We start from the raw sequence: 26,576 nt of genomic DNA, 5'->3' as shown, positions 1-26,576 counted from the left end.
AAAATAATTAGAAAATATGCCCTACTACAGGTGTACAAATTTAGTTGTTCCAAAATTGACTATTATCATATATATATATAGCAAATTGGTATGGATATATATATATGTGTATTAAAACTTGACTTTTAATCTTAAAATAAAAACTGTATAATGCAAATTAAGGTGCCAAAAAACATAAAGTGATAGTGCCCGTGCAAACGTGCCCATAAAAACAAATTGTAATGAGACGTCTCCTATTGTCCAGATATGGGTGGATTATTTTTCCTCCTCTTTGGTGTCTAAATATGGCCGGGTATTAATAATACAGAGCACTAGCCATAGAACATCTTAGCATATGCAGCGACACACTTTTTTTAGAGGTTTTTTTAGGTGACTAAACCATTATTATAGTTCCTGTTCCCATTTCAAACAATATGGACAATTACCATTAGAAAGCGAATCATAAAGAAATATCTATTTCTCCAAAATCAGATATCTAATTCACATCGGCATATTTTACAGGTCAAAATGAACAATATATAGCACCTATGGAGTCCAGTATAGTGTATTGCCTCATATTCCACAAAATTACTGCATATCAAATACTCCCATGGTGCATTATTAATATGTCCTTATACTCATCTCATGTGTATTAGTCCTATACACTGATGCCTGTTTATGCGCTCCTGTGAGAAAGGCCCCCAGTCTTAACATAACTTCATGTCTGCATTCATCTGGACGGCCTTAGTCCAACACCGTTCTCCCTAGGCACGTTTGCACGGGCAATATCACTTTATGTTTTTTGGCACCTTAATTTGCATTATACAGTTTTTATTTTAAGATTAAAAGTTAAGTTTTAATACACATATATATATATATCCATACCAATTTGCTATATACATCTTTGATCGGTATTGGTAAAGTAGACCCCCGCTTGTATTATTATCATATATACTATAGAACCTGCTTTGTGTGAAATTTCTGTGGTTTGAAATATTTAGAAAATATGCCTTGCTGCAGGTGCACAAATTTGGTTGTTCAAAGATTGACTATTGATATAAATACTCTAGAACTTGGCTTGTGTGAAATGTAGTTGGTTAGAAATATATACTAAAAATGGCCTGCTACAGGTGTACACACTTGGTTTCTTGGTACCAGCTGTCACTATTTCTCCAGGTGTGGCATCCCCGCCTTGTACCAGCACGTGTCCAGGAACATCACCCGTGCCCTTACCAAAGTGGTTACTGTGATTGTTCATTTAACGACCAACACTTGGACAAGCTCTTGTGGCCAGGGACACTGCATTTTGTTTGCAGCACACTGGGTGAACATTGTGGAAGCTGGGCCTGAGTCCCACCCTGGCACGGCACATGGGCTACAGACGAAGAGGATTATTGGCCCTACTTCTATCAGGGTTTCCTCTACTCCCTACACCAGATCCTTCACCCCCTCCTGCTCATTCTCCATCTCTAATGTTCCATCACAGAGCACGTTGACCACATCAGCCGGAAGCTGGAAGTTCTGTAGCACTGCCCTAGCAAAGCGAAAACAGGCTCTGCTGAAGCTAATTTGTCTAGGAGACAAACCGCATGCCATAGTAGAGTTGTTGAAAGGAATAATAGATCAGACAGATCTGCGGTGGCTCTCGCCTCTGCACCTCCAACCAGGCATGGTGGTGTGTGTTAATGACCATAACCCGGTGGCGTCTGTGAAGCTTGGTAAACTCACACACATACCAGGCTTGTGTAAGGTACCTGAGTCAGGTAGTCATGGGTGAACTGCTACTTCTGCACGCTCTGGCACCCTACAGACAATACATGTCAAAATTCCCATGTGCTGCTGTGTGTGGAGTGCAATACACTTACTTGTGGCCCACAGGCCTCCACTGGCTCCAGGCTCCCATCTTCCAGAACCTTTGCAGCAAACAATCCAGGGAGAATTTGTTAAAATAGTTAAACTTTTATTTGGCTGTTCTTGTTCATTACAAACAGGCATATAGGATAGGGCCCAATGGATTACAATCTTTCCCACAGGTGATGGACTTAATTTCAGCCCCAGTTCTCGGTATGGGTAGTGCATCCCTGTTGCTAACTCCTCTAGCACTAGGAAGTCTTCTCCACCACAAGCAGTGCACACATATTTCATCACTTCCCTCCTCTCACAAGTGTGTCAGGTCCTCCTGGGAATTTGGGGTTAGAAAATTATTACGTATTGTGAATTGCAGGTCTTCCATTTAGCCTGTGTGTTTTGTGTTCCATATTAAATGTATTTCATTTCCTTTGGTGATGAAGAGGTTAACAACCCTTTCTAAGCTGGTTAGAAGCATGCAGCTCCATTTCATTACTGCTCCTTACCTGGTCATTTCCTGTCTATAAAATCTGACCAGACCTTCTCTTCCTTTTCAGTGAAAGTTCACTTTCTATTTTCCTATTCCCATTTGGTTTGTACATTCCTACCCTTCACTATATCTCTCTCAACCTGTGGTGACTGTTTTGTATGTTAGTTTCTTTTTGTTATTCCTGTTTGTCTTTTTATACACTGGAATTTCTGTCCCAGACCTCCAGGGGTACAGGGAGGGAACAGCTTAGGATATAATAGGAGAACAGTAAGGCTGGTAGCCCAAACTTTAACACTTTTAAAGGTACCTTTGAGAGCAGGGATCGTTAGGACCTCAGCCATAGGGCTAGTCCAGGACCCCTTTCCCTTATCATGTACAGTCACAGCATGACACCGCCTCTGAGCGTTTGAGTCCATCTTTCCCTGTAGCTCCATAGGTTTAGTGTGCCCAAAGGCCACGATGTCCATATCTAGGTTCCTAGGCTCACAGACGTATTCACACAGAAGGATTCTTTAGCAATCCACTGCTCCAAATAACAGGCTGATGCTGTCCTTAGCATACAAAACCTACAAAAGACAAAATGAGAAAAACCCTGCTGTAATTAAATAAATAAAAAGCAAAAGTGCATTTAAGTAGTACAGAGTTCTTAGTAATACTGTATTTGATTAAATATAGCATAAAAGCCGTCCCACCATCGACAAGGTGACTCTGTGGGCGGGGTGGTCCTACACTGTCTAATGTTAAAAACCTTATCATGTGTCAAATTTGACGTCAGTGTGTGAATAAGGGCAGACAAAAGGATTGGGTCCCTACCAGTGGACACCGGTCAGGGGAAGCCTTAAAAACATTTTCCAGCTTAGTAGAGGGAGGCCACACCCAGACTTGCACAGAATGCAAAAATACAAAGAAAAAAACACAAAAATGGAGATTGGTTTGAGTTGGTATACATGCAGCATATAAACGCATGTTCACATTGTCCATAAAGCATACAAAACCTACAAATATAGCATAAAAGCCATCCCACTTTAATTTGCTGTGTCACATGACCCCACAGGAAGAAAACAGGAAGAGAGAAGCAGATGCCGGGATTGAGATGTAGCAGAGCCTGATATGCAGACTCGAGGAGGGTGAGTATGATGTCTTCTGGTCCCCCGCTCCCCCTCCCCCCGACTTTCTGGCATATGACTTGTGTATAAGCCGAGAGGGGCGTTTTCATCACAAAAAAATGTGCTGAAAATCTCGGCTTATACACAAGTATATATTTGGTAATTCTATTGTTTGGTGTAAATGGAATGAGGTCTACAAGTAAAAGAGCACAGTAGTTACAGTCAAATATGGTGGAGGGTCAAAGATATTTTGGAGTTGTTTTACTGCCTGTGGCCCTGGGTGCCTTGAAATTTGAAAATTTCCAGTGCTTTGTAATAATAGTAGGTGCGTTCGCAGCCCGGGGTCCACCGTGCAGAGGTGGTACACTGCTGCTAGGTAATGGCAGAAGAATAGAGCAGCATAAAAACAGTCACACGTGGGTTACGTCACCCAAAGTGAACAGATGCGAACTCTGTTAATGCACAGAGTCGCACATCCGCTGAACGTTGATGCCAGAGCCTGTTTAGCTCACAGAGCCCGGCCAAAAGAGTGCACAGTGTATGGCCACAGAACTCTACCCCAAGGACACGGGGTTAGAGTCCTTCAAGGCCCACTGAGTGTGCGGCGTCGCTGCCGCAAGCGCCGCTATAGACGCTGGCTATGAAGTGGAGCACATGCACTGAGGCGTGCTGAGTCCCTGGTGAGGACTGATGCCTGACTCAACCTCTGTCCTACCTACACCTAAGCCTGGGCGCTAGCAGGCTAGGCTGCACAACACATGCGTACCAAGGGTAGGGAGTTTCTTAATGAGTCATTCACCAGAGGCATTCATACGTGCATACATCACTCACTCCACACAGTCTGTAAATATAGTCTATCCTAGCACATGGGCGAGTGGCCATGCAAACCTTTTACAGCCACGGGCGTCCGGGACCTTCCTGGCTTCTTGGATGGGCCAATCTGAACACGAGCAGGACCTGAGCACGTGACTCTCGATCTCCAATGGGAGATCACTCCACGGGCATGCTCAGTGGCCCGACATGAGGACTTAGTCCCTGGAGAATCTCGCTGCTGAGCAGCATGCATTGTCATAGCTGTGCCAGAGGTGGCAGCAGCAAGCAAACCCACGGAGTTGGCCTGGACAGAGCGCTGGGACCGACGAATCTGCTGAGCAGGCTCCACTGCGGTCGAAGAAGAATGGGAGACCACTGGGTGCAAGGCTCTGGATTCCTGCTGTGCAGTGGCAGGAACCTGACTCCTAACATACACTGTGTTTTATCAAGACCAAAGTAATTGTAGCCGTCTACCAGGAAATTTTAAAGCACTTCATGCTTCCTTCTGCCGACAAGTTTTTTGGAGTTGGAAATTTAGTTCTCCAGCAGGACTTGGCACCTGTCCATATTGCCCAAAGTATCAGTACCTGGTTTAAAACCAACAGTATCAGTGTGCTTGATTGGCCAGAAAACTCGCCTGACCTTAACCCCATGGAGAATCTATGGGGTATTGTCAAGGGGAAGATGAGAGACAACAGACATTGTAGACTAGCTGAAGGCTCCTAACAAAGCAACCTGGGCTTCCATAACAACTCAGTAGTTCCACAGGTTGATTGCCTCCATGCCACGCCGCATTGATGCAGTAATTGATGCCAAAGAAGTCCCAACCAAGCATTGAGTCATCACCGCTCACCAAATTGGTGGAGTCCTCAAAGTTTTGGAGGGAAAAAGCAAGAAGTGTTTGGCTCTCCATATTCCGATATGGTGCTCGTGCAAGAAGTATACATGAGAAGGCAAAAAGTCCCTGCACTCCAGATTCTTTGCCTCCTCAAAATTTTGGAGAACCACACAGATGTCAGACATCCATGCCAACTCATCAGTTCTTATGTGCCGAGGCTGACCAGCATACTGACGTGCATGGTGTGGCTGGTATTCAATTACTGCATTCTGCTGCTCACAATACCTTGCCAACATATGTAACGTTGCGTTTCAATGTGTGGTGACATCGCACGCCAGTGCTGCAGCACTGCCAGGGTGGCGGCAGCTGTAGTCAACTTGCGGAAATGGGCACACCCACGGCATACTTTCACAAGTAGCTCAGGTAGATCTGGGTAGGTTTTGAGAAACCGCTTGAAACACTATGTTGAGGACGTGGGCCAGGAATCGTATGTGTGTGAGGTTACCAAGCTTCAGAGCTGCCACCAGGTTACGGCCATTGTCACTCATGACAATGCCTGGTTGTAGGCTCAAGAGGGATAGCCACAGATCAGTCTGGTCTGTTAGACATTTCAACAACTCCGCAGCGGTGTGCAGCTTGTCACTTAAGTAGATTAGCTTCAGCACAGCTTGTGGTCGCTTGGTTGAGACAGTGCTGCAGTGCTTCCTGCTTGTGACTGATGTTGATTTTTGTGAGATGGAGGGTCAGGAGGAGGTGCAGGAACCGCTGTAGAAGGTGGAGGCAATCCTGATTGAACAAGGGCCCGCAATCCTCAGTGTCAGTAGCATGTGTTCCATCCACGGTCCTGGCTTTCACAATGTTCATCCAGTGTGTCATCAGGGAAATGTAGCATCCCTGGCCACAAGCACTTGTCCAGGTGTTCGTTGTTAAGTGGACCTTCCCAGTCACAGCATTGGTCAGGGCACAAGTTATGTTATGGGATACATGCTTGTGTAAAGCGGGAATGGTACACCGGGAGAAATAGTGTCGCCTGGTTCCGTCTCCACAAACCTAAATGGCAACATTTCCAGGGCAAGCAGTCTGGAAATGTGTCTGTTTAGCATTGTACCCTGTGTTTGAGTGGCTGTGTATTTACACTTTCCTTCCAAGGACTGGTGGTCCAGAATCACGGCTACTGAGACTGGACCGTATGGTAGACAGGGTGGTGCTGGCAAAGTGACTGGAAGCATTATCTGGTGTCCATTAAACAACCTTTACACTTTGGCTTTAAGTGTGGCTTTAAGAGTGGTGTTGCGACCCTCCAACATGGAAGAGAAAGCTAGATCAATATGATGTGTGTGCTTGTTGTGCTCCTGCGGCAGGCACAGTTTCACCTTGCCCACGTTCCTGGCTTCCGCAACTCACCATCAGCATCACGTCTACTTCCCCATACCTTACCACATGCCTTGTCCATTTAAATTACGTATGATATATCTCTGTTCAGAAAATGTTGCAGACAGTATTACGTCAGCAAAATTTTCCCACTAGAGATGGACGTATAAGACTGTAGTATCAATATAGTAACTATTTGAAACCAATTATTTTTTTGTGTGTGTGGGTCTGTATTGAGACTTAACTCTATTACGATAAATGCCATATAAAATGTCACTGCTGAAAAAAATTGCAGTATTACAATGCCAGCAAAATGTGCTAGGCAAAAACAGAAATACTAGCTAAGTCCAGAAAACCAGAGAAGTTGGCAGCTATCGGATTGCAGACCCCTGAACCTATCAACATCAACTAGCAGTAGCCATGGGGGGTTCCTACGGTGCCCTAGACCCCTCGATCACAGCCGGAGAACTAAATAGCCTAAAGACAGAAAGGGAAATCTAAACTGCCCCAGAGCAGACCCCAAAGCAATAGGCAGCCCCCAACATATAATGACGGTGAAGCAAGATGAAAAAACACTAACACAGATAGAAAGATAGGCTGAGCAAACGATGGGGCCCAAGCTAACTAAACAGGACAGGACAGAAAAGCTGCTGTCTGCAATCCGCTAAAACCCTATCAAAACAAGAGCCAACAGACTGATCGGGAAAAAAGCCCTGAAGACGCTAGGCTTCAAAAAGACTAAATCAGTACTCAGGTATTTTCTGAAGACAGAGCAAAAAGGAATTCAGCTCACCCCAGCAGGGAATGGCAGAAATCCAGAAAAACAAGGCAAAACAAAACCAAAACAAAAATGCAAAAAGCAGAGCAGAAAACTTAGCTTTTGAAGAGCAGGAATCAGACTGGTCTCCTAGAATCCCTCAGAGAAATCACCAGCAAGGCAGAAGGGCGTCGGCTGCCTTATATCCAGTCAGCAATTCCAGTCACCCAGTCATCATCATCCTGCTCAGGTGCTTGGTAATCAGCCTCACTACCTTCCTTCACCATAAGATTGAGTTCATCAGACCTCAATGGTGAAGGGGAAAATGAACTCACAACAGTACCTCCCCCTTGAGGAGGGGTCACCGAACCCTCATCCATGCCACCAGGGCGATCAGGGTGAGCCCGATGAAAGGCACGCACCAATCTTTTGGCATGAATGTCAGAGGCAGAGACCCAGGAATTATCCTCCTGACCATAACCCTTCCACTTAACCAAATACTGGAGTCTCCGTCTAGCCAGACGGGAATCCAGTATCTTCTCTACCTCATATTCCATGTTACCTTCAACCAATACAGGGTCCGGAGGTGACACCCCAGGAACTACTGGTTCAACAAACCTCTTCAACAAGGACTTATGAAACACATTATGGATTTTAAATGTGACAGGAAGAGCCAACCGAAAAGAGACAGGATTAATAATCTCCAAAATCTTGTAAGGTCCAATAAATCTAGGCTTAGGAGAAGCCACCTTCATAGCGATATTTTTTGATGATAACCAAACCATATCACCAACCTTACACTGGGGACCAATGGTCCTATGTCGGTTGGAAAACCGCTGGGCCTTTTCCTGGGAGAGAGATAACTTATCCACCACTTGGTCCCAGATCTGGTGCATTCTCTCCACCACAGTGTCAACACCTGGGCAGGCAGAAGGCTCCACCTGCCCTGAAGAAAATCGAGGATGAAACCCAAAGTTAAAAAAAATAGGTGACATCAAAGTGGCAGAACTAGCTCTATTATTTAAAGCAAATTCGGCCAAGGGCAAAAATGAAACCCAATCATCCTGATCAGCGGAAATAAAACATCTCAAATACGACTCCGAGGTCTGGTTTGTTCTCTCCGTCTGCCCATTGGTCTGAGGGTGAAAGCAGAGGAGAAGGACAACTGAATTCCCAGCTTGGAACAGAAAGTCCTCCAAAATCTAGACACAAACTGAACTCCTCTGTCAGATACAATGTTCTCAGGAATCCCGTGCAAGCGAACCACCTGTTGCAAAAACAGGGGCACCAACTCAGAGGAAGTTGGCAACTTAGGGAGTGGTACAAGATGAACCATCTTAGAGAACCTATCACAAATCACCCAAATTACAGTCATTCTCTGAGAGACAGGCATATCAGAGATGAAATCCATTGACATATGGGTCCATAGCCTCCTGGGGACCGGCAAAGGCATCAACAACCCACTAGAGCGAGAACAAGGTTTAGACCGGGAGCAAGTCCCACAGGACTGCACAAAATTCCTGACATCATGAGACAAGGCGGGCCACCAAAAAGACCGACTCACCAGATCTCTAGTACCAAAAATACCTGGATGACCAGCCAATGCAGAGCAATGAACTTCAGACATCACTCTCTTCTTCCACTGGTCAGGAACATACAACTTTCCACTGGGACAACGCTCAGGTTTGTCCTCCTGGAACTCTTCCAGAGCACGTCTCAAATCGGGCGAGATGGCATAAAGAACTACCCCTTCGCCTAAGATGGTAGCAGGCTTGGTCACCACAGGAGAATCAGCAAAGAAGCTCCTAGAGAGAGCGTCAGCCTTGATATTCTTAGTGCCAGGAAGAAAAGAGACCACAAAATCAAAACGTGTAAAAAACAAGGCCCACCTAGCCTGTCTAGGGTTCAAGCGTTTGGCCGACTCCAGGTAGTCCAAATTCTTGTGGTCAGTGAAGACCACGACTTGATGTTTAGCTCCCTCCAACCAATGTCTCCACTCCTCAAATGCCCATTTCATGGCTAACAGTTACCGATTCCCCACATCATAGTTACGTTCAGATGGGGAGATGTTATGATTGAGTCACCGTAGGAGGCAAAAACAGAAATACAAGCTAAGTCCAGAAAACCAGAGAAGTTGGCAACTATCAGATTGCAGACCCCTGAACCTATCAACACAACTAGCAGTAGACGTGGGGGGTTCCTACGATGCCCTAGACCCCTCGATCACAGCCGGAGAATTAAATAGGCCTAAAGAAAGAAAGGGGAAATCTAAACTACCCCAGAGCAGACCCCAAAGCAATAGGCAGCCCCCAACATATAATGACGGTGAAGCAAGATGAAAACACTAACACAGACAGAAAGATAGACTGAGCAAAGCCGGGGCCCAAAACTACCTAGATAGGAAAGGACAGGAAGGCTGCTGTCTGCAATCTGCCAAAACCCTATCAAAGACATAAGCCAACAAGCTGATATGAAAAAGACCCTGAAGCAGCTAGGCTTCAAAAACTAAATCAGCACTCAGGTAATTTCAGAAGACAGAGCTAAAGGAATTCAGCACACCCCAGCAGGGAATGGCAGAAATCCAGAAAAACAAAGCAAAACAAAGTCAAAGCACAAATGCAAAAAGCCGAGCAGCAAACTTAGCTTTAGAGGAGCAGGAATTCAGACTGGTCTCCAAGGATCCCACAGAGAAATCACCCGCAGGGCAGAAGGGCGTCGGCAGCCTTATATCCAGTCAGTAACTCCACTCAGCCAGTCATCATCATCAGCCTCAGGTGTTTGATAATCAGGCTCACTACCTTTCTTTACCAGAAGAGGGAGTTCCTCGGGCCTCAGTAGTGAAGGGGAAAATGAACTCACAACAGTACCTCCCCCTTGAGGAGGGGTCACCGAACCCTCAACCACGCCACCAGGGCGATCAGGATGAGCCCGATGAAAGGCACGCACCAATCTTTTGGCATGAATATCAGAGGCAGAGACCCAGGAATTATCCTCCTGACCATAACCCTTCCACTTAACCAAATACTGGAGTCTCCGTCTAGCCAGACGGGAGTCCAGTACTTTCTCTACCTCATATTCCATGTTACCTTCAACCAATACAGGGTCTGGAGGTGCGACCCCCGGAACAACAGGTTCAACAAACCTCTTCAACAAAGATTTATGGAACACATTATGGATTTTAAATGTGACAGGAAGAGCCAAACGAAAAGAGACCGGATTAATAATCTCCACAATCTTGTAAGGTCCAATAAATCTAGGCTTAAACTTAGGAGAAGCCACCTTCATAGCAATATTTTTTTATGATAACCACACCATATCACCAACCTTAAACTGGGGACCAATGGTCCTATGTCGGTTGGAAAACCGCTGGGTCTTTTCCTGGGAGAGAGGTAACTTATCCACTACTTGGTCCCAGATCTGGTGCATTCTCTCCACCACAGTGTCAACACCTGGGCAGGCAGAGGGCTCCACCTGCCCTGAAGAAAATCGAGGATGAAACCCAAAGTTACAAAAAAAAGGTGACATCAAAGTGGCAGAACTAGCTCTATTATTTAAAGCAAATTCGGCCAAGGGCAAAAATGAAACCCAATCATCCTGATCAGCAGAAATAAAACATCTCAAATATGACTCCAAGGTCTGGTTTGTTCTCTCTGTCTGCCCATTGGTCTGAGGATGAAAAGCAGAGGAGAAGGACAACTGAATTCCCAGCCTGGAACAGAAAGTTCTCCAAAATCTAGACACAAACTGGACTCCTCTGTCAGATACAATGTTCTCAGGAATCCCGTGCAAACGAACCACCTGTTGTAAAAACAGGGGCACCAACTCAGAGGAAGATGGCAACTTAGGGAGTGGTACAAGATGAACCATCTTAGAGAACCTATCACAAATCACCCAAATAACAGTCATCCTTTGAGAGACAGGCATATCAGAGATGAAATCCATTGAAATATGGGTCCATGGCCTCTTGGGGACAGGCAAAGGCATCAACAACTCACTAGAGCGAGAACACGATTTAGACCGGGAGCACGTCCCACAGGACTGCACAAAATTCCTGACATCACGAGACAAGGAGGGCCACCAAAAAAAACGACTCACCAGATCTCTAATACCAAAAATACCTGGATGACCAGCCAAAGCAGAGCAATGAACTTCAGACATCACTCTCTTCTTCGACTGGTCAGGAACATACAACTTTCCACTGGGACAACGCTCAGGTTTGTCCTCCTGGAACTCTTCCAGAGCTCGTCTCAAATCGGGCGAGATGGCAGAAAGAACTACCCCTTCGCCTAAGATGGTAGCAGGCTTGGTCACCACAGGAGAATCAGCAAAGAAGCTCCTAGAGAGGGCGTCTGCCTTGACATTCTTCGTTCCAGGAAGAAAAGAAACCACAAAATCAAAACGTGTAAAAAACAAGGCCCACCTAGCCTGTCTAGGGTTCAAGCGCTTAGCCGACTCTAGGTAAATCAAATTCTTGTGGTCAGTGAGGACTACGACTTGATGCTTAGCTCCCTCCAACCAATGTCTCCACTCCTCAAATGCCCATTTCATGGCCAACAGTTCCTGATTCCCCACATCATAGTTACGTTCAGATGGAGAGAACTTTCGGGAAAAGAAAGCACAGGGATTCATTTTAGATGTTACAGGATCCTTTTGGGACAAAACAGCTCCTGCACCAATCTCAGAAGCATCCACCTCTACCTGGAATGGAAGTGAGACATCAGGTTGCCGCAAAACCGAGGCGGAGGTGAATCTTCGCTTCAGCTCCTGAAAGGAAGAAACAGCCTCCGGAGACCAATTTAACACATCAGCACCCTTCTTAGTCAAATCAGTCAATGGCTTGGCAATACTAGAAAATTTTGCTATAAATTTCCGATAAAAATTAGCAAAACCCAAAAACTTCTGGAGGGCCTTCAAAGAAGTGGGCTGAACCCAATCGTAAATGGCCTGTACCTTGGCCGGGTCCATTTCAATAGTTGATGGGGACAAAATAAATCCCAAAAAAGAAATCCTCTGTACTCCAAAAAGGCATTTAGATCCTTTGACATACAGGGAATTCTCCCTCAAGATCCGGAACACAGTCCGAATATGTTCCACATGAGAATCCCAATCCTTGGAGAAGATCAAAATATCATCCAGATAGATAATCAAAAATTTATCAACAAAATTTCGGAAAATATCGTTCATGAAGCACTGGAAGACAGAAGGGGCATTGGTGAGCCCAAAAGGCATCACCAGGTACTCAAAATGTCCCTCCGGAGTATTAAACGTCGTCTTCCATTCATCCCCATGCTTAATGCGAATAAGATTATACGCCCCCCTGAGGTCAAGCTTGGTAAACCAGCAAGCACCTTTAACTCTGGAGAATAGATCAGAAATCAGGGGTAACGGATACTGATATTTAACAGTAATTTTGTTGAGGGCACGATAATCAATACAAGGTCTTAATGATCCATCCTTTTTGGCTACAAAAAAAAAACCGGCACCTAAGGGCAGCGTCGGACTGGAACACCTTGGGCCCACCAGAGAAAATCATTCTTGGGGCCCACTATGTAGCTGCATAGAGTTAAATACCAGACCACCAATTATGCGGTAAAACACGCTAATATCCGGGTATAATATAAGGTTGTACATGTCTTAATTATGTAGCAGGAGTTGGGGTAGCCCCCTCATAGAATATAAAGCAGCCCCCTCACATAGTATAATGCAGCCATCTCATAGAATATAATGCAGCCATCTCATAGAATATAATACTGCCCCCCTCATAGGGTATAATACTGCCCCTCTCATAGGGAATAATGCACCCCCTCATAGGATATAATGCACCCCCTCATAGGGTATAATGCACCCCCTCATAGGGTATAATACTGCCCCCCTCATAGGTCATAGGGTATAATGCACCCCGTCATAGGGAATAATGCACCCCCTCATAGGGAATAATGCTGCCCCCTCATAGGGTATAATACTGCCCCCCTCATAGGGTATAATACTTCCCCCCTCATAGGGAATAATGCACCCCCTCATAGGGAATAATGCTGCCCTCCTCATAGGGTATATTGCTGCCTCCTCATAGGGTATAATGCTGCCCCCTCATAGGGTATAATGCTGCCCTCCTCATAGGGTATAATGCTGCCTCCTCATAGGGTATAATGCTGCCCCCTCATAGGGTATAATGCTGCCCCCTCATAGGGTATAATACTGCCCCCCTCATAGGGTATAACGCTGCCCCATCATAGGGTATAATGCTATATAGATATATAGATATAGAGTTAGATAGATATAGATAGAAAGATAGATGTAGAAATAGATAGATATAGAGATAGATAGTAGATAATGGATATAAAGTAGATAATGGATAGATATAGATAGAAAGATTCATAGAGATAGATAGAGATAGATATAGATAGATATAAAGATAGATATAGAAAGAAATATAGATAGATAGATATAGAGATAGATAGAAAATAGATAATGGATAGATAGATATAGAGATAGATAGCTATAGATAGAAAGATATAGAGATAGATAGATATATAGATAGAGATAGATAATAGATAGAGATATACAGATATAATAATAATAATAATATAGACATATATAGATAGATATAGAGATAAATATATATAGATAGATGGCTATAAATAAAAATAGATATAGAGATATATATAGAGATAATAGATATAGAGATAGATAGATAGATATAGAGATAGATATAGAGACAGATAGATATAGAAAGATAGATATAGAGATAGATATAGAGATAATAGCTAGATATAGAGATATGTATAGAGATAGATAGATAGATAGATAGATAGATATAGAGTTAGAAAGATAGATAGATAGAGATAGCTAGATAGATAGATGGATAGATAGATATAGATAATAGAGATAATAGATAGATATAATAGATAGATATAGAGATAGATATAGAGATAGATGGATAGATCAATAGATAGATAGATAAAGAGAGAGAGATGGAGATAGAGATAGAGATAGATAATGAGATATAGAGATAGATATAGAGATATAGTGTTAGATAGAAAGATAGATATAGAGATAGATAGATATAGAGATAGATATGGATATAGAGATAACAGATATAGAGATAGATAGATATAGAGATAGATAGATATAGAGATAGATAGATAGATAGATATAGAGATAATATATAGATAGATAGCTATAGAGATAATATATAGATAGCTATAGAGAGAGATATAGAGATAGATATAGAGAGAAACAGATATAGATATAGAGATAGATATAGAGATAGATAGGTAGATAGATATAGAGATAATAGATAGATATAGAGATAGATAGATATAGATATAAAGATAGATAGAGACAGAGAGAGCGGTAGATAGAGAGAGAGATAGATATAGAGAGATAGATACAGAGATCGATAAATAGATAGAGAGATAGATATAGATATAGATAATAGATAGAGATAGATAGATAAAGATAGATAATAAATATAGAGATAACAGATAGATATAGAGATAGAGTAAGATAGAAAGATATAGAGATAGGTAGATATAGATAATAGAGATAGCTAGATAGATAGACATAATAGATAGATATAGATATAGATAGATATAGAGATAGATAGAAAGATAGATATAGAGATAGATGTAAAGATAGAAATATAGATATAGAGATAGAGCGATAGATAGAGATAGATATATAATAGATAGAGATAAATAGATAGATAGATAAAGATAGATAGATATAGAGATAGATATAGAGATAGAAAGATAGATAGATATACAGAGAGAGAGATATAGAGATAGAGATAGATAGATAGATAGATATAGAGAGAGATATAGAGAGAAATAGATATAGATATAGAGATAATAGATATATAGAGAGATAGATATAGATATAGAGAGAGATAGATACAGAGAAAAGATATAGAGATAAATAGAGAAAGATAGATAGATATATAGATATAGAGATAGAAAGATAGATAGATATACAGAGAGATAGATATAGAGATAGATAGAGATATATAGATAGCTATAGAGATAGATATAGAGAGAAATAGATATAGAGATAGATATAGAGATAGATAGAGATAGATATATAGATATAGATATAAAGATAGATATAGAGATAGCTATAGATATAGAGATAGAGCGATAGATAGCGAGAGATATAGATATAGAGATAGATAGATACAGAGAAAAGATATAGAGATAGATAACGGATAGATAAATAGATAGATAGGTATAGAGATAGATAGATATAGATATTAGATAGAGATATATATATATAGATAAAGATAGATAGATATAGATGGTAGCTAGATAGATAATAAATATAGAGATAATAGATATAGAGATAGATAGAGTAAGATAGATAGATATAGAGATAGATAGATAGACATAATAGATAGATATAGAGATATATATATAGAAAGATATAGAGATAGATAGATATAGAGATAGATGTAGAGATAGAAAGATAGATATAAAGATAGAGCGATAGATAGAGATAGATATAGAAATAGATAGATATAGATAATAGATAGAGATAGATAGATATAGATAATAGATAGAGATAGAAAGATAGATAGATATAAGAGAGATAGAGAGAGAGATATATAGAGACAGATAGAGAGAGCGAGAGAGATATAAAAAAAAACCCAAAAAAAGATACTCACCTCTCCTCCTCGCTCCCACGCTGATTCCGGCAGCCGGCTTCAGTGTCAGGAGCTGCCCCCTCTGCCAGACGCACAGCGGGTGCGCGATGTAGTGACGTCATCGCGCACTGGCTGTGAGCCAGGAGCAGAGAGGACTGAGGGCGGCGCCGGCCCTGATTTACAGCTATAGTCTGCAGCTTACTGGGCTGGGGGCGGGGCCTCTGGGGGTGGAGACCTGAAATGATATTCACTGCTTCGCAGTGAATATTCATTTCTCTTTAGCAGCGGGGACAGGGACTCCTGCCTCCTGACACCCGCTGCTGCTCCGCTGGCAGGGGCCCCCATAGCAGCTGCATGGTGTGCGACACACCACTGGCTGGGGGCCCCTGGAGCAGCGGGGGCCCTAGGCAACTGCTGGCCCTGTATGCCAGCAGGTGCCAGGGCCCACCAGATGCCAGGGCCCACCGGAGAATCCTCCGGTTCTCCGGTGGGCCAGTCCGACGCTGCCTAAGGGTGACGAGGATGGTCTAATATGACCCTTCTCCAACGCCTCCTTAATATAGGATCGCATAGCCTTGTGCTCGGGTACAGATAAATTGAAGAGCCGACCCTTGGGAAATTTACACCCCGGGCTCAGTTCAATTGCACAGTCATAACTCCTATGAGGAGGCAGAGACGCAGACTCATTCTCACTAAATACATCATAAAAGTCCGCCAAATAATCAGGAACATCATGCGACTGAGGAGAGGTGGAAAACACCGGAGCCTCACTAAAGGCACGCCGACAACCCCAACTCACCACAGACACAGATTTCCAATCCAAAACTGGATTATGAATTTGTAACCAGGGAAACCCCAGAACAATAGTATCATGCAGATTATGCAACACCAAAAATCTGCAATTTTCTTGATGGTCTGGGGCGACCCGCATTACCACCTGGGTCCAAAACTGAGGTTTATTTTTAGCCAAAGGAGTAGCATCAATCCCCCTCAAAGGGATAGGCGTCTGCAGAGGTGTCATCGGAAATCCACAACGTTTAGCAAAATCCAAGTCGATTAGGTTTAGGGCTGCTCCTGAATCCACAAAAGCCTTGGCGGAAAATGTGGACAGGGAGCAGATCAGAGTAATAGCCAGAAGAAACTTAGGTTGAACACCCCCAACAGAAAACGTGTGTACAAAGCGTTTCTCTCGTTTAGGACAGACAGAAATAATATGTGAGGCATCTCCACTGAAAAAACACAACTTATTACGCCTTCTGAACTCCTGACGCTGCTCTCTGGAAAAAACTCTATCACATTGCATAGGTTCAGACATTTGTTCAACAGGTGGCAACACCTCTCGTGCAGCTTTGCGTTCGCGCAAACGCCGATCAACCTGAATGGCTAATGACATAGAATCGTCAAGACTAGAGGGAACAGGAAATCCCACCATAGTATCTTTTACGGTTTCTGACAACCCCTTCCGAAAGAGAGCAGCCAAGGCATTTTCATTCCAGGTAGTAAGTACTGCCCATTTTCGGAATTTTTGACAGTACAATTCTGCAGAATCACGACCCTGGTTCAATGCCAGCAGGGTCTTTTCAGCCTGATCAATGGCATTAGGTTCGTCATACAACAACCCCAAGGCCTAAAAAAATGCGTTCACATTAGTCAGAATAGGATCATCTGGTTTCAAAGAAAACGCCCAATCCTGGGGATCGCCACGCAGCAAAGAGATGACAATTTTAACCTGCTGCGCGGAGCTCCCTGACGAGTTAGGCTTCAAGGCAAAAAATAATTTACAATTATTTTTGAAATTCAAAAATTTAGACCGATCCCCAAAAAATACATCAGGTGTAGGAATCTTTGGTTCAGCAGCATGTGAATGAGCAAGATAGGCGGAAATTCCCCGCACTTCCGCAGCGAGCTGCTCCACACGATCAGACAATTGCTTTATCTCCATTGAGAGAAAAAAAAAATTCCCCCTACGGTCTCAGAGATATAGAGGAAAAAATATACACACTTTTTTTTTTTTTCTTTTACAATTCTTTCCTGCTATTGAGTACCCTAGGATCTGCGGTATGGCGGGTGATTCTGTTATGATTGAGTCACCGTAGGAGGCAAAAACAGAAATACAAGCTAAGTCCAGAAAACCAGAGAAGTTGGCAACTATCAGATTGCAGTCCCCTGAACCTATCAACACAACTAGCAGTAGCCGTGGGGGGTTCCTACGATGCCCTAGACCCCTCGATCACAGCCGGAGAATTAAATAGGCCTAAAGAAAGAAAGGGGAAATCTAAACTGCCCCAGAGCAGACCCCAAAGCAACAGGCAGCCCCCAACATATAATGACGGTGAAGCAAGATGAAAACACTAACACAGACAGAAAGATAGACTGAGCAAAGCCGGGGCCCAAAACTACCTAGATAGGAAAGGACAGGAAGGCTGCTGTCTGCAATCTGCCAAAACCCTATCAAAGACATAAGCCAACAAGCTGATATGAAAAAGACCCTGAAGCAGCTAGGCTTCAAAAACTAAATCAGCACTCAGGTAATTTCAGAAGACAGAGCTAAAGGAATTCAGCACACCCCAGCAGGGAATGGCAGAAATCCAGAAAAACAAAGCAAAACAAAGTCAAACCACAAATGCAAAAAGCCGAGCAGCAAACTTAGCTTTAGAGGAGCAGGAATTCAGACTGGTCTCCAAGGATCCCACAGAGAAATCACCCGCAGGGCAGAAGGGCGTCGGCAGCCTTATATCCAGTCAGTAACTCCACTCAGCCAGTCATCATCATCAGCCTCAGGTGTTTGATAATCAGGCTCACTACCTTTCTTTACCAGAAGAGGGAGTTCCTCGGGCCTCAGTAGTGAAGGGGAAAATGAACTCACAACAGGGAGAACTTTCGGGAAAAGAAAGCACAGGGATTCATTTTAGATGTTACAGGATCCTTTTGGGACAAACCAGCTCCTGCACCAATCTCAGAAGCGTCCACCTCTACCTGGAACGGGAGTGAGACGTCAGTTTGCCGCAAAACCGGGGCAGAAGTGAATCTTCACTTCAGCTCCTGAAAGGAAGAAACAGCCTCCGGAGAACAATTCAACACATCAGCACTAGAGTTGAGCGATACCGTCCGATACTTCAAAGTATCGGATCGGAATGGATCGGCCGATCTTAAAAAAAAGTATCGGTATCGCCGATTCCGATACCGGAAGTCCCATTCAAGTCTATGGGACTTCCGGTATCGGAATAAGAAAAATCCTGTTTTTCCCTTGTACAGCCTCTCTGGGGTCTGTACGGGCCTTTCGGGGGGGGCTGTGCCAGCCTGCCGGGGGGTCTGTGCAGGCTCCGGTGGTCTGTGCCGGCCTGCCGGGGGGCTGTGCCGGCCTGCCAGGGGGGCTGTGCAGGCTCCGGTGGGCTGTGCCGGCCTGCCGGGGGGCTGTGCCGGCCTGCCGGGGGGCTGTGCAGGCTCCGGGGGGCTGTGCCGGCCTGCCGGGGGGCTGTGCAGGCTCCGGGGGGCTGTGCCGGCCTGCCGGGGGGCTGTGCAGGCTTCGGGGGTCTGTGCAGGCATCGTCCGATGGGACTACAAGTCCCATCGGGCGATGCCTGCTACCATGACAGTGATTGACACATTAGCCAATGATGGGACAGTAGTAGTCCCATCATCCGGCTAATGTGTTGAATGTAAAAAAAAAATAAAAAAAAAATTACATGCTACATACATACAACATGCATACTACATACATGCTACATTCATACTACATACTACATACATGCTACATTCATACTACATATATACTACATGCAACATACATACTACATACATACTACATGCAACATACATACTACATATATACTACATGCATGCAACATGCATACTACATATATACTACATGCATGCTACATACATACTACATACATACTACATATATGCTACATACATACTACATGCTACATACATACTACATATATACTACATGCATGCTACATACATACTACATACTACATATATACTACATGCATGCTACATACATACTACATACATACTACATGCTACATACATACTACATATATACTACATGCATGCAACATACATACTGCATGCTACATGCATGCTACATACATACTACATACATGCTACATTCATACTACATATATACTACATGCAACATACATACTACATACATACTACATGCAACATACATACTACATATATACTACATGCATGCAACATGCATACTACATATATACTACATGCATACTACATATATGCTACATACATACTACATATATACTACATGCATGCTACATACATACTACATACATACTACATATATGCTACATACAAACTACATGCTACATACATACTACATATATACTACATGCATGCTACATACATACTACATGCTACATACATACTACATATATACTACATGCATACCACATACATACTACATACATACTACATACATACTACATGCTACATACATACTACATATATACTACATGCATGCTACATACATACTGCATGCTACATGCATGCTACATACATACTACATACATACTGCATGCTACATACATACCACATATATACTACATACATACTACATACAATACATTCATACAATACATACATAGACATACAGTACATATAACATAGAGTAACATACTTACCAATACTTGTCACATTGTTCCCCGAAGCCATTGTCTTTTACGGAATAAATATTAACATAACAAACCACAAAAATACTCACCCACGATCCGAAGCAGTCCACGAGTGTGTCCCACGACGATCTTGGGTAGAGAACTGCAGCATCAGCTGTTGCTGCCGTTCTCTACGGGCTGCAGGAATCCAATGACGGAAGGTAGGTATCCTTCCGCACTGTATTCCTCCGCCAATTCCCACGCAGCAATGGCATAAAGTGAGACTAGGGACTTTTTTTTTTTAAGTGGCGGAGGAATACAGTGCGGAAGGATACCTACCTTCCGTCATTGGATTCCTGCAGCCCGTCGAGAACGGCAGCAACAGCTGATGCTGCAGTTCTCTACCCAAGATCGTCGTGGGACACACTCGTGGACTGCTTTGGATCGTGGGTGAGTATTTTTGTGGTTTGTTATGTTAATATTTATTCCGTAAAAGACAATGGCTTTGGGGAACAATGTGACAAGTATTGGTAAGTATGTTACTCTATGTTATATGTACTGTATGTCTGTGTATGTATTGTATGAATGTATTGTATGTAGTATGTATGTAGTATATATGTGGTATGTATGTAGCATGTAGTATGTATGTAGTATGTATGTAGCATGCATGTAGCATGCAGTATGTATGTAGCATGCATGTAGTATATATGTAGTATGTATGTAGCATGTAGTATGTATGTAGCATGCATGTAGTATATATGTAGTATGTATGTAGCATGTAGTATGTATGTAGCATGCATGTAGTATGTATGTAGTATGTATGTAGTATATATGTAGTATGTATGTAGCATGTAGTATGTATGTAGCATGCATGTAGTATATATGTAGTATGTATGTAGCATGTAGTATGTATGTAGCATGCATGTAGTATGTATGTAGTATGTATGTAGTATATATGTAGTATGTATGTAGCATGTAGTATGTATGTAGCATGCATGTAGTATATATGTAGTATGTATGTAGCATGTAGTATGTATGTAGCATGCATGTAGTATGTATGTAGTATGTATGTAGTATATATGTAGTATGTAGCATGTAGTATGTATGTAGCATGCATGTAGTATATATGTAGTATGTATGTAGCATGTAGTATGTATGTAGCATGCATGTAGTATGTATGTAGTATGTATGTAGCATGTAGTATGTATGTAGCATGCATGTAGTATATATGTAGTATGTATGTAGTATGTATGTAGTATGTATGTAGTATATATGTGGTATGTATTATGTATGTAGTATGTATGTAGTATGTATGTAGCATGTAGTATGTATGTAGCATGCATGTAGTATGTATGTAGTATTTTTTTTTACTTTTTTTTTAACATTTAACACATTAGCCGGATGATGGGACTACTACTGTCCCATCATTGGCTAATGTGTCAATCACTGTCATGGTAGCAGGCATCGCCAGATGGGACTTGTAGTCCCATCGGACGATGCTTGCACAGACCCCCGGACATCAGCACAGCCCCCCGGCAGGCCGGCACAGCCCCCCGGCAGGCCGGTACAGACCCCCACAGGGTGCACAGACCACCGGCAGGCCGGCACAGCCCCCCGGCAGGCCGGTACAGACCCCCACAGGGTGCACAGACCACCGGCAGGCCGGCACAGCCCCCCGGCAGGCCGGTACAGACCCCGGGCAGTCCACACAGCCCCCCGGCAGGCCGGCACAGCCCCCCGGCAGGCCGGCAGAGACCCCCGGAAGGCCCGAAATGACGGCGCATCATGATGCGCACACACCGCGCATCATGATGATGTCAGGCTGTCAATCAACTTTGAACTTCCGATTCCGATGCCGACTTCCGATATTGAAAAAATATCGGAAGTCGGTATCGGAATTCCGATACAGCAAGTATCGGCCGATACCCGATACTTGCGGTATCGGAATGCTCAACACTAATCAGCACCCTTCTTAGTCAGATCAGTCAATGGCTTGGCAATACTAGAAAATTTTGCTATAAATTTCCGATAAAAATTAGCAAAACCCAAAAACTTCTGGAGGGCCTTCAAAGAAGTGGGCTGAACCCAATCATAAATGGCCTGTACCTTGGCCGGGTCCATTTCAATAGTTGACGGAGACAAAATAATTCCCAAAAATGAAATCCTCTGTACCCCAAAAAGGCATTTCGATCCTTTGACATACAGGGAATTCTCCCTCAAGATCCGGAACACAGTCCGAACATGTTCCACATGAGAATCCCAATCCTTGGAGAAGATCAAAATATCATCCAGATAGATAATCAAAAATTTATCCACAAAGTCTCAGAAAATGTCGTTCATGAAGCACTGGAAGACAGAAGGGGCATTAGTGAGCCCAAAAGGCATTGTCATGATCACGTGTGTCAGGTCGCAGATGATGCCTCAAGGCGAACCCATAACACACGTGACCCTGGATACACCGCCTCCAGTGGGGCGAATTTAAATAATAGAACGTGCAGGTGGATACGCCGCCTCCACCTGGCGAATTTAGGTATTACACGTTATAAATATATTTCTGGAAACACCGCCTCCAGTAAGGCGCATTTAAATAATAAGGGGGGAACCTGGGAAACTTTAACAATGGTGGGCCCTGCGATAGGGAATGGGGACATGGAGACCTCCTAAGCTCCCCTGAGCCAGTGTCCCTGCACTCCTAACATTCCCTATACAGGCTCCACACCTGTCGCCGCACGCGAACCTTAACCCCTTGCTCGCCCTGACCCTAAACCCTCACTAGGGAATGGGTCGGTGCGGAGACTAATCCCACCACTGCACTAACAACACACATGAGGAAAGAGACAATACAGGGGAAACACCACTTAGCTTTGCTCTGTTGCGTACGCTCCTAGCAACAGAGCCCACCACCTGTGTGCATCTTCTCCTCCACCCTGATCCATCACCATAACTGGATCCATCACCATCGTGCAGCCTGGGAGCAGAGTCCATCACCACTTGCAGCAGTCCAGTACACAGAGTCCCAAGATGAGTCCAGCCTCTGCCAAGAATCCAAGCAAGCTCGAGTCCAGTTCTCAGCAACCAAGTCGAGCATGCTGAGTGCAACTCTCTTCCTAGTCGCCACTCCTCTAAGCCATGCCCGCACTTCCTGCCGACACCATAAACTGCGACTCCACCAGGCCATGCCAGTCCTTCCTGCAGACACCATTAGCTGGCACTCGTTCTCTCTGGCTGACTGCGCAGGACTCCAATCCAGCTCCATCCTTCCACCAGGCTCTCCAACAACTCAGCAAGAAATATCACCAGCCGTGAGTGAACACCCCGAGACCCATTTATAGAGTGTCACACCTGAACCATAATTAAGTGCAACCTAACCTAAGGTGCAATACCACTAACCACCACCGGGGACAGTCAAAACACCTTTGAACTTAACCAAAGTAAAAAAAGTTCACTTTGTGCTTTTAATACCGCCAGATCCAACACTGGATCATGACAGTACCCCCTCCTTAATGAGGGGCCTCTGGACCCTCAAGACCACCCCTCATTAGGGAAACACCTACAGCCGGGACGCCCAGATCCTGAGTTCACCCCACCATTACCTGACACTTCAGGTTCATGACAAACACCGCTGGTATTGGCAATACATGTTCATTTTGGAGGCACCACTCATCTCCACAGCGCCGACCTGGGGAACGAGATTATGTATGTGTATGTATGCTAAGAGCTGATCAGACTCCACAACACATTTCCAAGATGTTTTTTGGTGGCACCCATACATGCTCGTTCACACACAGGTCCGGACCTGAACGTTTATTGCACACATACATTTGTCATAACTAGAGTTGAGCGATACCGTCCGATACTTCAAAGTATCGGATCGGAATGGATCGGCCGATCTTTAAAAAAAGTATCGGTATCGCCGATTCCGATACTGGAAGTCCCATTCAAGTCTATGGGACTTCCGGTATCGGAATAAGAAAAACCCTGTTTTTGCCTTGTACAGCCTCTCTGGGGTCTGTACGGGCCTTTCGGGGGGCTGTGCTGGCCTGCCAGGGGGTCTGTGCAGGCTCCGGTGGTCTGTGCAGGCTCCGGTGGGCTGTGCCGGCCTGCCGGGGGGCTGTGCAGGCTCCAGGGGGCTGTGCCGGCCTGCCGGGGGGCTGTGCCGGCCTGCCGGTGGTCTGTGCAGGCTCCGGGGGGCTGTGCCGGCCTGCCGGGGGGCTGTGCCGGCCTGCCGGTGGTCTGTGCAGGCTTCGGGGGTCTGTGCAGGCATCGTCCGATGGGACTACAAGTCCCATCGGGCGATGCCTGCTACCATGACAGTGATTGACACATTAGCCAATGATGGGACAGTAGTAGTCCCATCATCCGGCTAATGTGTTGAATGTAAAAAAAAATAAAAAAAAAAATTACATGCTACATACATGCTACATACATACAACATGCATACTACATACATGCTACATTCATACTACATACTACATACATGCTACATTCATACTACATAAATACTACATGCAACATACATACTACATATATACTACATACATACTACATGCATGCTACATACATACTGCATGCTACATACATACTACATGCTACATACATACCACATATATACTACATACATACTACATGCATGCTACATACATACCACATACATACTACATACATACTACATGCATGCTACATGCATGCTACATGCTACATACATAACACATATATACTACATGCATGCTACATACTACATACATACCACATACATACTACATGCATGCTACATACATACTACATGCATGCTACATACATACTACATGCTACATACTACATATATACTACATGCATGCTACATACATACTACATGCTACATACATACTACATATATACTACATGCATGCTACATACATACTACATGCTACATACATACTACATATATACTACATGCATGCTACATACATACTACATGCTACATACATACTACATATATACTACATGCATGCTACATACTACATGCTACATACATACTACATATATACTACATGCATGCTACATACATACTACATACATACTACATGCATGCTACATACATACTACATGCTACATACATACCACATACATACTACATATATACTACATGCATGCTACATACATACTGCATGCTACATGCATGCTACATACATACTACATACATACTACATGCTACATACATACCACATATATACTACATACATACAATACATTCATGCAATACATACATAGACATACAGTACATATAACATAGAGTAACATACTTACCAATACTTGTCACATTGTTCCCCGAAGCCATTGTCTTTTCCGGAATAAATATTAACATAACAAACCACAAAAATACTCACCCACGATCCGAAGCAGTCCACGAGTGTGTCCCACGACGATCTTGGGTAGAGAACTGCAGCATCAGCTGATGCTGCCGTTCTCTACGGGCTGTAGGAATCCAATGACGGAAGGTAGGTATCCTTCCGCACTGTATTCCTCCGCCACTTAAAAAAAAAAAAGTCCCTAGTCTCACTTTATGCCATTGCTGCGTGGGAAATTCCCACACAGCAATGGCATAAAGTGAGACTAGGGACTTTTTTTTTTTTTAAGTGGCGGAGGAATACAGTGCGGAAGGATACCTACCTTCCGTCATTGGATTCCTACAGCCCGTAGAGAACGGCAGCATCAGCTGATGCTGCAGTTCTCTACCCAAGATCGTCGTGGGACACACTCGTGGACTGCTTCGGATCGTGGGTGAGTATTTTTGTGGTTTGTTATGTTAATATTTATTCCGGAAAAGACAATGGCTTCGGGGAACAATGTGACAAGTATTGGTAAGTATGTTACTCTATGTTATATGTACTGTATGTCTATGTATGTATTGTATGAATGTATTGTATGTATGTAGTATATATGTGGTATGTATGTAGCATGTAGTATGTATGTAGTATGTATGTAGCATGCATGTAGCATGCAGTATGTATGTAGCATGCATGTAGTATATATGTAGTATGTATGTAGCATGCATGTAGTATACTGTATATGTAGTATGTATGTAGCATGTATGTAGTATGTATGTAGTATGTATGTAGCATGTAGCATGTATGTAGT

The 26,576-nt window shown here is 43.7% G+C and overlaps 1 long non-coding RNA gene across 1 annotated transcript in view; it reads right to left on the bottom strand.

Annotated features, from left to right (window-relative positions):
* Positions 1-1,928: 1,928 nt before the first annotated feature.
* Positions 1,929-26,576, bottom strand: part of LOC141084697 (uncharacterized) — a 506,767-nt gene continuing 482,119 nt past the window's right edge. Inside the window, exon 4 of the long non-coding RNA XR_012231086.1 lies at positions 1,929-2,883. This is a non-coding gene — a long non-coding RNA (uncharacterized lncRNA). The remainder of the gene's footprint in view (positions 2,884-26,576) is intronic.

This window comes from Dendrobates tinctorius, unplaced genomic scaffold (assembly GCF_039654945.1).
Source record: "Dendrobates tinctorius isolate UK_male_01 unplaced genomic scaffold, ASM3965494v1 ptg000026l, whole genome shotgun sequence".
In the NCBI taxonomy this organism is placed as follows: domain Eukaryota; kingdom Metazoa; phylum Chordata; class Amphibia; order Anura; family Dendrobatidae; genus Dendrobates; species Dendrobates tinctorius.
The sequence above is the reverse complement of the archived record's forward strand: the minus strand, read 5'-3'. Positions and strand labels throughout refer to the sequence as shown.